Below are 13,929 nucleotides of genomic sequence, written 5' to 3'. Positions count from 1 at the left end.
TACTTAAATACCTATCCAGGCATTGTAAGGTCTGGCAGGCGTCAGCAACCCCTGGGCAGAGGAATGCGCCCTTCGTGATCAGATCTTTCTGACCATCTCCAGAGGTAGTTGGGGACGATTTAATTGGTTAGATGAAAGCTTAGTGACAGGTCAGTGGGTGGCGGGTCAGTGCTATCTGGAATCCTTGGGACGTCCCTACCCTAAACATTTTTGTTTGGCCCTATATTACTTTCTACAAATAAATGTAACTTGTCACTCTGATCTTAAAAAGCGTGTCTCGGCAGAAGTGTATATATAAATCTATATTTTTAAAGAATATATATTTATATATACACTTCTGCCGAGACACGCTTTTTAAGATCAGAGTGACAAGTTACATTTGTTTGTAGAAAGTAGCATTTGATGCATTGTTTTTTAAGCTAACTGCAGATCGGCAACCCCACACTTCAGCCTATTTCAGTCAGGCTACAGTAATGCAGGTTACAAATTATATTTCAGATGGTGTCTTTTAATGTACAACCTGAGTGTATACGGGGCCATTAAAGACTCAGCTGAATAGGAATCATGGACTGAGTGTTTATTCATAAAACCAAAACATCTTACGCATGAAAACAGCGGCATGTGGCAAATGAATATTCAAAGTTCTAGAAAAGGCAAGCTAAACATATATGTACAACAGTGAACTAACTGAACACAACCATACAGTAGATGAGGAACATGTCGTCCGACAGAATGCTGTTCTAACATCGCCCTCTACAGGTGGCTAACAATCAATACAGGCATCACGAAACGGGGAGATGGAGAGAATATAGATTTTGGGGCGATATACTTGAACATCTCCAATGCCCCTAATGATTTGTCTAAATTCAGCCTACTGATAAGAACAAAGAATGAACTAAGAAATTAACCACAATTTAAGCTGCTTCCATTATTTCATTGGACAAAAAACTATTAAAATAATTTACCACAAACACAGGTGCCAAACTAACTCTCAAACAAATTTGAATGGGTAAAACATGTGTTCAATGTGTGGACATAAAGCACATGTTAGCGACATCCCACAAAAGACTCATTGTATTTCTCCAACGACGGCTGGGTCTTCATGGACTTCCTGGGTTTCTGTTTGAAGATGGGAGAGCGGAGGAACTTGGTGTCTGTGAACTTGTCTCCACGCCTCAGTTTCCTGAGATAGGAAATAAGAGATGGAGAAAGGATAGAGATTATCGTGTGTGGTGTTCATGTTTTGTTATTCAACCAATAAGGTTGATAGACCCACAACATTATTGGGTTTTTAAAACAATAGTCATATCAATTTACGTAAAAATACTTAGATGTTGACATATCAATTACAAGCAATATAGACAGCAAACATGGTTAATATTTGCCATTTACCTCTGCTAGATCACATTTATCAATAAAAGCGCTATTGTTTTATTTTTTATAAAATTATAATCAAGACATAGGTGGGGGGGGGAAATCATGTTTATCTTGAACAAATATACATGAAACAAGGTTATCACAATTGATGTTTATTGTTTTGAAATACAGTATTTTATGGAAATGATAAATGAGCCCCATTGAACAAAAATTTTACACAAATTAAGGCCAGTCTACACACTACGAGGGACAGAGTTTTGCTGTGTTTGTGTTGCAAATGTATTTCTTGCACTTGATGCATGTGTACTGTGTCTTCCTGTCCTTCTTGGTTCCACACACATCGCAGCGCTTCTTCTTGTTACTACCGGCTGCAATTTAGAATGATGAACACAGTTCAGGAATTTTACATTCAGTTCAGGAATTTTACGAATTTCTCACTCACATATATAGTTACAGCAGGCCAAGGTAGGAGAGTCAGACACACACACACGCAACAACATCACTCACACTTACTTCCGGTATTGCAGTTGTTGGTTCTGTGGGTCGGGCGGATGGGGCACCAACATCCTCCTCCTCAATCCTCCCTCATGATGGCTGCAGAAACCGGGGTCCTTGGGATATGTTGCCTCTGGATTCGAGGTCTTACTAATGCCTTGCCCAGCTCGTCGAGAAAGAGCCGTCTCCCTCTGGAGCTTCCCTCTGTTCCAATCTGGGTTCAATGCCATCCAGATGACAAACACATTATACATCGAGATGTCCAAGAACTTGAAGAATATCACAAATGACCAGCTTGGGTTCTTCTTTTGGAGCTGAAGCTACCAGCTTGCCTAAATTGTCCACCCCTCCTTTTGTGCCATTGTAATCCATTATTATTTCTGGTTTTTGATGTTCCTGGCCACAGATTATCTCATCCCTATGCAGCGTACTCATGAGTACCACATTTTTGGCTTTCTTTGGCACGTAGGACACTAGGGACGTGTTGGCTGTGAACACAAACTTAGAAGAATTGATAGGCTGTTCCATGTATTCAACAGCTGAGGTGGGAGCTCTGGCTTGTTTTTTCCTACTGTTCCTACCATCATCAGCTTCCTCTTGAGGAGCTCCTCTCCCAGCTTGTGCGAAGTAAAAAAGGTTATCGCATGTAATGTTGTGGCCACGGAGTCCCTGTGTCACGTCCAGGACAACCCACATCCCTTGGTTGTTCTCAGGGCCCCTCCACCTGGCTTCCCTGTATACACTTGCAAGTTCCATGCATATGATGAAGCAGCATCAAAGGCAGCCCAGATCTTGATTCCATATTTTGTGGGTTTAGACTGTATGTACTGCCGGAAGGGGCAGCGGTTCCTAAATGGCACAAGCTGCTCATCAACAGTAACGTTGGGCCCAGGGTTGTAAAACAGGGGAAGGCTGTACTGTACACCCACTTGCTCAACACTGACCTGATTGCAGCTAGCTTGTCTCTCTGCCGCCGAGCTGGTCTGGTGTCTCGGTTATTGAAGCAGATAATCCTGGAAATAATGTGGAAGTTTTCCAGAGACATTGTTGCATGTAAAAGTTAACCCACAGGGATTCTGTGGATTCCCATTGGATCTGAAAACACCAGCAAGGATAAGAACGCCAAAATATGCATGTAAATGAGTTTGGTCCGTCTCCTTCCATCTCTCTCCAAAAACACAGCTTCCCTCCAAATTAGTGCTGTCCATAATGATTTTCTGGATGGTGTCTGGGAAGAACAGTTCAAAAGAAGACTATGTCCTGCACATGAGTAACCCCCATCCGCGTCGGCCCTGGTTGCATCCTTATCACATTGGCAGCCATGCGGGGTGGCTCGTTCCTTGGTCAAGAAGACCATTCAATGCCACCATTTATTGACATCCCTATTTAACCTCCTGCAGGCTGCTGATGAGCTGGTTGCTGACGGCTGGTCCTGGGGCTGGCTGGTCCTAGCTGAGGGTAAATTCTATCTTCTTTCAACTCATTGTCAGACTCCGAATTGACAGAGACATGATCCTCATATTCTTCATCTTCCAAAGTGGAAGACGCTCCTTCCACACTAGCTTCTCTCTGCAAAAAAGGATTTCTAAGGCCCTCTAAGCAAAGATTATTTTTGCCATACTGATTGTGGTAAGGAGCCACACATGCAAAGGTATTTATTTGTTGTGTCCCTCCCCCAATGTGCACCTGGTTGGGGTAGAGTGTGGGAAAATACAGCATTTTTTTTTTCAATGTATCAAAATAATGTATTGTAAAAAAAAAAAAATTGTGCAGGTTCCCGCAAGACATTGTGTATTGTCACACACTACAGTCGTGGCCAAAAGTTTTGAGAATGACACAAATATTAATTTTCACAAAGTTTGCTGCTTCAGTGTCTTTAGATATTTTTGTCAGATGTTACTATGGAATATTGAAGTATAATTACAAGCATTTCATAAGTGTCAAAGGCTTTTATTGACAATTACATTAAGTTGATGCAAAGAGTCAATATTTGCAGTGTTGACCCTTCTTTTTCAAGACCTCTGCAATCCGCCCTGGCATGCTGTCAATTAACCTCTGGGCCACATCCTGACTGATGGTAGCCCAATCTTGCATAATCAATGCTTGGAGTTTGTCAGAATTTGTGGGTTTTTGTTTGTCCACCCGCCTCTTCTGGATTGACCACAAGTTCTCAATGGGATTAAGGTCTGGGGAGTTTCCATGCCATGGACCCAAAATATCGTTGTTTTGTTCCCCGAGCCACTTTTGCCTTATGGCAAGGTGCTCCATCATGCTGGAAAAGGCATTGTTCGTCACCAAACTGTTCCTGGATGGTTGGGAGAAGTTGCTCTCGGAGGATGTGTTGGTACCATTCTTTATTCATGACTGTGTTCTTAGGCAAAATTGTGAGTGAGCCCACTCCCTTGGCTGAGAAGCAACCCCACACATGAATGGTCTCAGGATGCTTTACTGTTGGCATGACACAGGACTGATGGTAGCGCTCCCCTTGTCTTCTCCGGACAAGCTTTTTTACGGATGCCCCAAACAATCGGAAAGGGGATTCTTCAGAGAAAATTACTTTACCCCAGTCCTCAGCAGTCCAATCCTTGTACCTTTTGCAGAATATCAGTCTGTCCCTGATGTTTTTGCTGGAGAGAAGTGGCTTCTTTGCTGCCCTTCTTGACACCAGGCCATCCTCCAAAAGTCTTCGCCTCACTGTGCATGCAGATGCACTCACACCTGCCTGTTGCCATTCCTGAGCAAGCTCTGTACTGGTGGTGCCCCGATCCCGCAGCTGAATCAACTTTAGGAGACGGTCCTGGCACTTGCTGGACTTTCTTGGGCGCCCTGAAGCCTTCTTCATAACAATTGAACCGCTCTCCTTGAAGTTCTTGATGATCCGATAAATGGTTGATTTAGGTGCAATCTTACTGGCAGCAATATCCTTGCCTGTGAAGCCCTTTTTGTGCAAAGCAATGATGACGGCACATGTTCCCTTGCAGGTAACCATGATTGACAGAGGAAGAACAATGATTCCAAGCACCACCCTCCTTTTGAAGCTTCCAGTCTGTTATTCGAACTCAATCAGCATGACAGAGTGATCTCCAGCCTTGTCCTCGTCAACACTCACACCTGTGTTAACGAGAGAATCCCTGACATGATGTCAGCTGGTCCTTTTATGGCAGGGCTGAAATGCAGTGGAAATGTTTTTGGGGGATTTAGTTCATTTGCATGGCAAAGAGGGACTTTGCAATTAATTGCAATTTATCTGATCACTCTGCATAACATTCTGGAGTATGTGCAAATTGCCATCATACAAACTGAGGCAGCAGACTTTGTGAAAATTAATATTTGTGTCATTCTCAAAACTTTTGGCCACGACTGTACAAAGGGTAAAGAGTGCGAGAAAAGGGGGAGACGGGCAGACAGGAAGGGAGACAGGTTCTTGGTTCTGTGTTGAAACAGCAGGGCCAGGGAGTAGGAAGACCGAGTGAAGGCATACAACAAACCTTTTCATTTCATTTTTACTTGTTTTCACACCCACACACACACTACACACTTTTATTACACTCAGGTCCAGTGGACCTGAACACCACATTATATAAATGTGTAGGGGGGGTGCAAAGTGTGGCTAAGGTGTATGTAAACTTCCGACTTCAACTGTATGTATGTATATAAGTCGGAAATTTACATACACCTTAGCCAAATACATTTAAACTCAGTTTTTCACAATTCCTGACATTTAAAACTCCCTGTCTTTGGTCAGTTAGGATCACCACTTTATTTGAAGAATGTGAAATTTCAGAATAATAGTAGAGAGAATGATTTATTTCAGCTTTAAGTTCTTTCATCACATTCCCAGTGGGTCAGAGGTTTATATACACTCAATTAGTATTTGGTAGCATTGCCTTTAAATTGTTTAACTTGGGTCGAACGTTTCGGGTAGCATTCCACAAGCTTCCCACAATAAGTTGGGTGAATTTTGGCCCATTCCTCCTGACAGAGCTAGTGTAACCGAGTCAGGTTTGTAGGCCTCCTTGCTCGCACATGCTTTTTTAGTTCTGCTCACAAATTTTCTATAGGATCGAGGTCAGGGCTTTGTGATGGCCACTCCAATACCTTGACTTTGTTGTCCTTAGGCCATTTTGCCACGACTTTGGAAGTATGTTTGGGGTCATTGTCCATTTGGAAGACCCATTTGCAACCAAGCTTTAACTTCCTGACTGATGTCTTGAGATGTTGCTTCAATATATCCACATCATTTTCCTGCCTCATGATGCCATCTATTTTGTGAAGTGCACCAGTCCCTCCTGCAGCAAAGCACCCCGACAATATGATACTGCCACCCTGATGCTTCACGGCTGGGATGGTGTTCTTTGGCTTGCAAGCATCCCCCTTTTTACTCCAAACATAACGATGGTCATTATGGTCAAACAGTTCTATTTTTGTTTCATCAGACCAGAGGACATTTCTCCAAAAAGTACGATCTTTGTCCCCATGTGCAGTTGCAAACCGTAGTCTGGATTTTTTATGCCGGTTTTGGAGCAGTGACTTCTTCCTTGCTGAGCGGCCTTTCAGGTTATGTCGATATAGGACTTGTTTTACTGTGGATATAGATACTTTTGTACCCGTTTCCTCCAGCATCTTCACAAGGTCCTTTGCTGTTGTCCTGGGATTGATTTGCACTTTTTGCACCAAAGTACGTTCATCTCTAGGAGACAGAACTCATCTCCTTCGTGAGCGGTATGACGGCTGCGTGGTCCCATGGTGTTTATACTTGCGTACTATTGTTTGTACAGATGAACGTGGTACCTTCAGGCGTTTGGAAATTGCTTCCAAGGATGAACCAGACTTGTGGAGGTCTACAATTTTTTTCTGAGGTCTTGGCTGATTTCTTTTGATTTTCCCATGATGTCAAGCAAAGAGGCACTGACTTTGAAGGTCGGCCTTGAAATACATCCACAGGTACACCTCCAATTGACTCAAATGATGTCAATTAGCCTATCAGAAGCTTCTAAAGCCATAACATCATTTTCTGGAATTTTCCAAGCTGTTTAAAGGCACAGTCAACTTAGTGTATGTAAACTTCTGACCCACTGGAATTGTGATACAGTGATTAGTGAAATAATCGGTCTGTAAACAATTGTTGGAAAAATTACTTGTCAAGTCCTATCCGACTTGCCAAAACTATAGTTTGTTAACAAGACATTTGTGGAGTGGTTGAAAACTAGTTTTAATGACTCCAACCTAAGTGTATGTAAACTTCCAACTTCAACTGTGTGGATACATGGACATGGAATTTGTACATCGAAAATCTCTTCCCAACTATTTTGCAATCTATATGGCACAGCTGGCAATTTTTTGGTCCTTAAATGAAACTGATTTACTTTTTTTATTTATCACAATTTTATTTAATAAATTTTGGTCTTTAATGCAGGGCCGACAGACAACTGTCTTACTTTTCCCCCCTTCCACTTGCCTCTTCCAATTTTTGTGGTAATGCTGCAATTAGTTGGTTGTAATTTTGAGTAGAGCAGACATTTCCATATATTTTTGTTAGCTGCATGTAACATAACTCTACCAGTCCTATTTACGATATCATATACAAAGATTATTTATAAATCTTGTACAATTCTTGCCATTCTCCTTCAACCTCTCTCATCAACAAGATGTTTTTGCCCACAGGACTGCAGCTGACTAGATGTTTTTTGTTTGTTGCACCATTCTCAGTAAACCCTAGACACGGTCTTGTGTGAAATGCCAAGAATGTCGGCCGTTTCTGAGATACTGGAACCGGCATGCCCGACACCGACGATCATACCACGCTAAAAGTTGCTAAGGTCATTAGTTTTGCCCATTCTAACGTTCAATCGAACTGTAACTGAATGCCTCAATGCCTGTCTGCCTGCTTTATATAGCAAGACACGACCATGTGACTCACTGTCTGTAGGAGCAAACCATTTTCGTGAACCGGGTGGTGTACCTAACCTATATTTTTAGCTCCTGTGAAACTTTGTGGTCGATGTAATCAGTCTCATATTGACTCTGTATAAACTGAATGTACAAAACATTAGGAACACCTTCCTAATATTGAGCTGCACCCCCTTTTGCCCTGAGAAGAGCCTCAATTGGTCGGTGCACGGACTCTACAAGGTGTCAAAAGCGTTCCACAGGGATGCTGGCCCATTTTGACTTCAATGCTTCCTACAGTTGTGTCAAGTTGGCTGGATGTCCTTTGGGTGGTGGACCATTCTGGATACACACGGCAAACTGTTGAGCGGGAACACCCCAGCAGCGTTGCAGATCTTGACACACTCAAACTGGAGCGCCTGGCACCTACTACCATACCCCGTTGAAAGGCACTTAAAGCTTTTGTCTCACCTATTCACCCTCTGAATGGCATACATACACTATCCATGTCTCAAGGCTTAAAAATCCTTCTTTAACCTGTCTCCTCTCCTTCATCTACACTGATAGAAGTGGATTTAACAGGGGACATCAATAAGGGATCATAGCTTTCACCTGGATTCACTGGGTCAGTCTATTTCATGGAAAGAGCAGGTGTTCATAATGTTTTGTACACTCAGTGTATATAATACTACGTATTCAGGCAGTCTCATATTGACTGTGTATATTTAATACTCACGCGTGCAGCGACGGTTCTTTGTAGTCCACTGTTATCGTGGACCTCCTCTTGCGGGCGGATATGGAGCATCGGTCTGAAGGGCGGAAGCTCTTTAAAGAGAACTTCCGATAGGCTGCAGGGGTAATATTGGTCACATCAATCAGACTGAAACCCCGCCTAGCTCTGACACCAAGCCCACCTGTGGTGAGAGGACAAAGTGAGTTGTAAGTGCAGAAAAGTTGGAGAAAAAAAAGTGTAAAGTTCAGGCAGATATTCTATTGACACCAGTGGACTGATAGTTCTGACAGAGGTGATGGAATGAGAGAAGAGATTTTGATATGGCCAAAGCATTTCGCTACACTCGCATTAACATCTGCTAACCATGTGTATGTGACCAATAAAATTAGATTTGATTTAGTGGTCAGAGAAGAACACTGTACATGTTGAACGTATAAGTGTAGTGTGAAAGAATGAGAGGACACTGATTTAGCATCATTCATTAACATGTCCTTGGCAGCCAACTGGGCAGTACCTGTCCTCCTGCATGTTTTGGGGATCAGTGCAGCGTGGTTCTGGGGGGTGCTGCTTGTCGATAACCCAGGACCAGGAGGCTCACGGGGGGAGACCCTGAAAACAGGCAGGACGTTGTCGATCCTCATCATCTCCTCCTCCAGTCCTTGAGTGACAGGAAGCAGAGCCTCCTCGCCATCTACTCTGTGGTGCTCTGGAACACACAATCACTGACCATTTTTCACTTGTGTCCAAAATGGCACCCTAATCCCTGTAAAGTGCACTACATAGGGAATAGGTTGCCATTTGGATGAAGCCTTAGTCATTTCAATAGACTATCACCATAACAAGCATACCCACTTACCTGTGTGACCCTCAAGACCTTGCTCTGCCATTGGACCAGGACTGTCAACAAAGACACTCCCAGGGATTTCTGGGAGTTGGTGTTCTATCTCAGGGACCTCAGCGGGCCCAGCTGTAGGACAGGGCTCTACTCTTCTGACTGGATAGACACAGGGAGTTAAGCACCAGAAACAATATAGACACAATATATAGCCAAGTGTTTCGCAACTGGCTTTGCATCGAAACCAAAGTTAAACTAGGTTCTCAGTCGTGACCCAATATTCGCATTGTAAAATTATTTTGCTGAAATGCTATCTGGAAAAATAAATGCTATATTGACAGTAGTAATTATATGACAAGGGAACAACATTCCTACCTTTTTAATTGTCAATAACTCCATATTGCTCATATTCTTGATGAAGAATGTTGGTAAGCTCACTGGTTTGAGACCACTAAATCAGCCAAATCTGCTATGTAGCGCTGCTAATAACTCTACATTGAAAATACTATGATTGAAGAAGAAAAATTATTCAGAGATTCAATTATATATATTTTTTAGGTTCATTATAATATCTACACATTCTTTACCTTGTATTAGTCATTTAAGTTTAGACTAGAGTAAAAATAAATAAAAAAATCGCCCCCCAAAATTATTGAAATACATTAAAAAAAAAATACATTTTACTCAGACATCCGTGACCCACCAGTTGAGAATCGCTGTCATAGCCTATCCTTTCCTATAACAGCAATGTAGAAATTTGTATGTTGTTCACTACTCACCACGTGACAACAGTCGTTTCAGAGGGGGGATGTTCTCCTTGACTCTGTCTGCTTTAAGGTGCCGTCCCCTGCAAGTAGGGCAGGCTTGGCCTGCTCTAGGGGGCCCTGTGTCTTCCATACGCCACGGCTTTTAGGACATAGGGGCTATCCTGTAACTTTAACGAGCTGGCCTCCATGGCAACCACAGACAAGCGGATCTGAATCAAGCTCCGTCTCTTTTCTGGTTCTTCCTTGAGTTGTTTGTCAAGGACCACAGGGGTGGCACTGACCTCCATTCTGGATACTAGACACGGGAGATTAACAACAAATTGAACACGCTTACCCTCTTCTATAACAGAAAATGTGCTAATGTATATAAAAAACATGTATATGAGAGTTGTGCCTACAATCATTTTGTCACCTGGACACTAAGTGGATAACAGGGCGGTAGGTAGCCAAGCAGTTAGAGCATTGGGCCAGTAACCGAAAGGTCGCTGGTTCGAATACCTGATCCGAGAAGGTGAAAAATCTGTCGATTAACCCTAATTTGCTGCCGTACTACTATGGCTGACCCTGTAGCACCACACATTTCACTGCACCTATCCAGTGTATTTTTACAGCAACGCTTCAGAGCAATCATGGTACTTGATACATAATTTTAAAGACAGTCCTAATTGTGTAGGTTAACAGTTAAATGCTCCCATTGTAACGACTCTCGTTTGAGTGGGGGGGCACTCTCCTTATCTGTAGCTGCTTTGGAGGGTTGCCCTCTGGCTCTACGAGCGAGGGCGGGCTTGGCCTGGTCCGGAGGGCACTGTCTCTTCCGTTTCTGAGGAATGTAGGGGCTGTGTTTTGACTCAGAAGATGAACTAGACTCTGGTGATGACCGAGTCCTCTTCAGGGTCTGTCCCCTCTCTGCCTCTTCCTCCTGTATGGGTGTGGCTGGGGGGTTATCCTTGCCCCCGTCACCCTTGAAGGGGGTGAGGTGTACCCTGTCCTCGCAGTCAAAGTCGAAGGTGTCGTTGAATCCCTGAGATGTGTTGAGGGAGGTGTTGAGAAGTGCAGTGATTCCCGCCCCGGCTTTGGTCCGCGTAGCCGAGCGGTCCTGGCTCTTGGACTGGGCTCTGGGTTTAGAGGTCTCCCAGGGTTTCTTCAGAGGAGGGCGGTCTGGTTTGCGGCTCCTCTCCAGTTCTGGTTTGGGCTGCGGTGGCTGGGCCTGTTTCGGTTTGGCCCGGGGTTGCTGCTGCTGATTGGCTGGTTAAGCTGGTGGCCCTGGGGTGGAGTGCTGCTGGAACTCCTCTGAGCCAATTGGATTGCCTTTCTCGGTCTTCACTTCCTGTATGGGGTTCTGGCCTCTTCTGTCGTTTAGAACCAGGCTCTCCACTAGGACCTCTGTCTCTTCCGGTATGAGAGGTTCTGTAGGGGAACTGTGGTTCTGCTCACAGAACGAGGAACGGCGCCCTTCCCGCACACGCTCAGATCGCCTCCTGCTGCCCTCCAGCCGGCGGCATCTCACACCCACTGTCCGTGGCAATGTCACCTGCCCATCACTCTCGCTTCGACCCGCCCCTTCAGGAAACTGAGGGTCTGAGAGAGGAGAATGGATGTCATTGTCAACACTTGCAACAACATGGATGGTTCATTGAAAGTGAAATCCAAACATACATGCACAATAACATGTTTTCTATGTAATTATCCAAAGTAATAACATCACAATTCTGGATAAAAAAGGCCTAGCAGTTAAAATCTGTTGGAATGGTATGTCTGGTAAATGTAATTTTCATATACCTGAGCTGATGGGTGAGGGTGGGGCTTCGACCATTACAAGATCTGCCAGAGCAGCACGACTTTGAATTCTCCTGCACAAAAGTAACAAAAGGGAAAAGTAAAAAATTCCAGGGAGGAATTGATTACATTCACAAGCTGACAGTAGATGGGGTGAATCAAACTGGACATCAAACAGTGGCTCTTTGACTGCGAGTCAGAAATAAGATGCATTCCGTTGATACTATATTTGAATAGCTCACCTGGAGGAGGCCACTGGCTTTGGTGGTACAGCAGGGAGCTGTGCAGGTCCAGTCTAAACACACAGGTAAATATCATGAGGGCAGAGGGGGAAGGGAACAACTTTCTTGGTTACTCAGTTTGACTCAGCCATTCAGGCAGCATCATACCTGTACATTGCTTGCCTGTGCCTCCTGGTCTTTGAGCCTCCTCTTGAGCAGGAGGAGGAAGAGAGCCTGCTGTTCCCTCTTCATCTGCAGGATGATACCATTGGCCTGCCTCACCTTCTCCTTCTCTGCCTGCAGGGCCAGAGCCAGGGCTTTGTTGTTGATCTGCACGTTCTTCAGGATCATCGGCTTCACGTTGCCCGCTGTAGAGAGACGGAGGGAGGGAGGAGGGGGAGCTAGCTCAGAAATATGGCCTCCACTCCTGTGATGCCGGGACACCCTGGGGCGGCGGCGCCTGCAAACAGGGCGGCTGGTGGATGCTCTGCGACGTCTGGGCAATGTCATTAATAGGAAAGATTATGAATTACTTTTAGACGGGCCCCGAGTCCCTTTTACAGGGCTGGAGGGGGGAGCAAAATGACGTCATAATGGCATTGGAAATGACGCCACAATAACCTTGCCGTTCCAAACAAAAACAGGAAGATATTTTTTTTTAAAGAATTGCCTACCGGATGTAAGAGGACGATGCACTTCTTTTGAGCGTATAATGAAGAAATCGGCCCAAATTTGTAGGAGTAGACCCTCCCGCAGATTAGAATGCTTTGCATATTATATACTGAACAAAAATATAAACGCAAGATGTAAAGTGTTGATCCCATGTTTCATGAGCTGAAATAAAAGATCCCAGAAAAGCTTATTTTGTCACACAACACAATGCCACAGATGTCTCAAGTTGAGGGAGTGTGCAATTGGCATGCTGACTGCAGGAATGTCCACCAGAGCTGTTGCTAGAGAATTGAACGTTCATTTCTCTACCATAAGTCACCTGCAACGTCATTTTAGAGAATTTGGCAGTACATCCAACCGGCCTCACAACCACAGATCACGTTTAACCACGCAAGCCCAGGACCTCTACATCTAGCTTCTTCACCTGCGGGATCATCTGAGATCAGCCTCCGGGACAGCTGATGAAACTGTGGGTTTGCACAACTGAAAAAAATTCTGCACAAACTGTCAGAAACCTTCTCAGGAAAGCCTGACTGCAGTTCAGCCTCGTAACCGACTTCAGTGGGCAAATGCTCACCTTTGATGGCCACTGACCTACTGGAGAAGTATGTTCTTCACAATGGGCGAGCATTTTGCTGATGTCAACGTTGTGAATCAAGTGCCCCATGGTGGTGGGGTTATGGTATGGGCAGGCATAAGCTACGGACAACAAACACAATTGCATTTTATCGATAGCAATTTGAATGCACAAAAATACTGTGACGAGATCCTGAGGCTCATTGTTGTGCCATTCATCCGCCGCCATCACCTCATGTTTCACCATGATAATGCACGGTCCCATGTCACGAGGATCTGTACACAATTCCTGGAAGCTGAAAATGTCCCAGTTCTTCCATGGCCTGCATACTCACCAGACATGTCACCCAACAGGATGCTCTGGATCGACGTGTACATCAGCATGTTCCAGGTCCCACTAATATCCAGCAACTTTGCACAGCCATTGAAGAGGAGTGGGACAACATTCCAATCAACAGCTTGATCAACTCTATGCAAAGGAGATGTGTCATGCTGCATGAGGCAAATGATGGTCACACCAAATACTGACTGGTTTTCTGATCCACGCCCCTACCTTTCCTTTTTTAAGATATGTGACCAACAGATGCA

General features: G+C 44.3%; 1 pseudogene; it reads right to left on the bottom strand.

Moving 5' to 3' along the window:
* Nucleotides 1-564: 564 nt before the first annotated feature.
* LOC120027080 lies at nucleotides 565-12,790 on the bottom strand (annotated as a pseudogene).
* Nucleotides 12,791-13,929: the final 1,139 nt, after the last annotated feature.

This window comes from Salvelinus namaycush, chromosome 32, assembly GCF_016432855.1.
Source record: "Salvelinus namaycush isolate Seneca chromosome 32, SaNama_1.0, whole genome shotgun sequence".
NCBI classification, from domain to species: Eukaryota; Metazoa; Chordata; class Actinopteri; order Salmoniformes; family Salmonidae; genus Salvelinus; species Salvelinus namaycush.
This window is presented reverse-complemented; position numbering and strand designations above follow the sequence as displayed.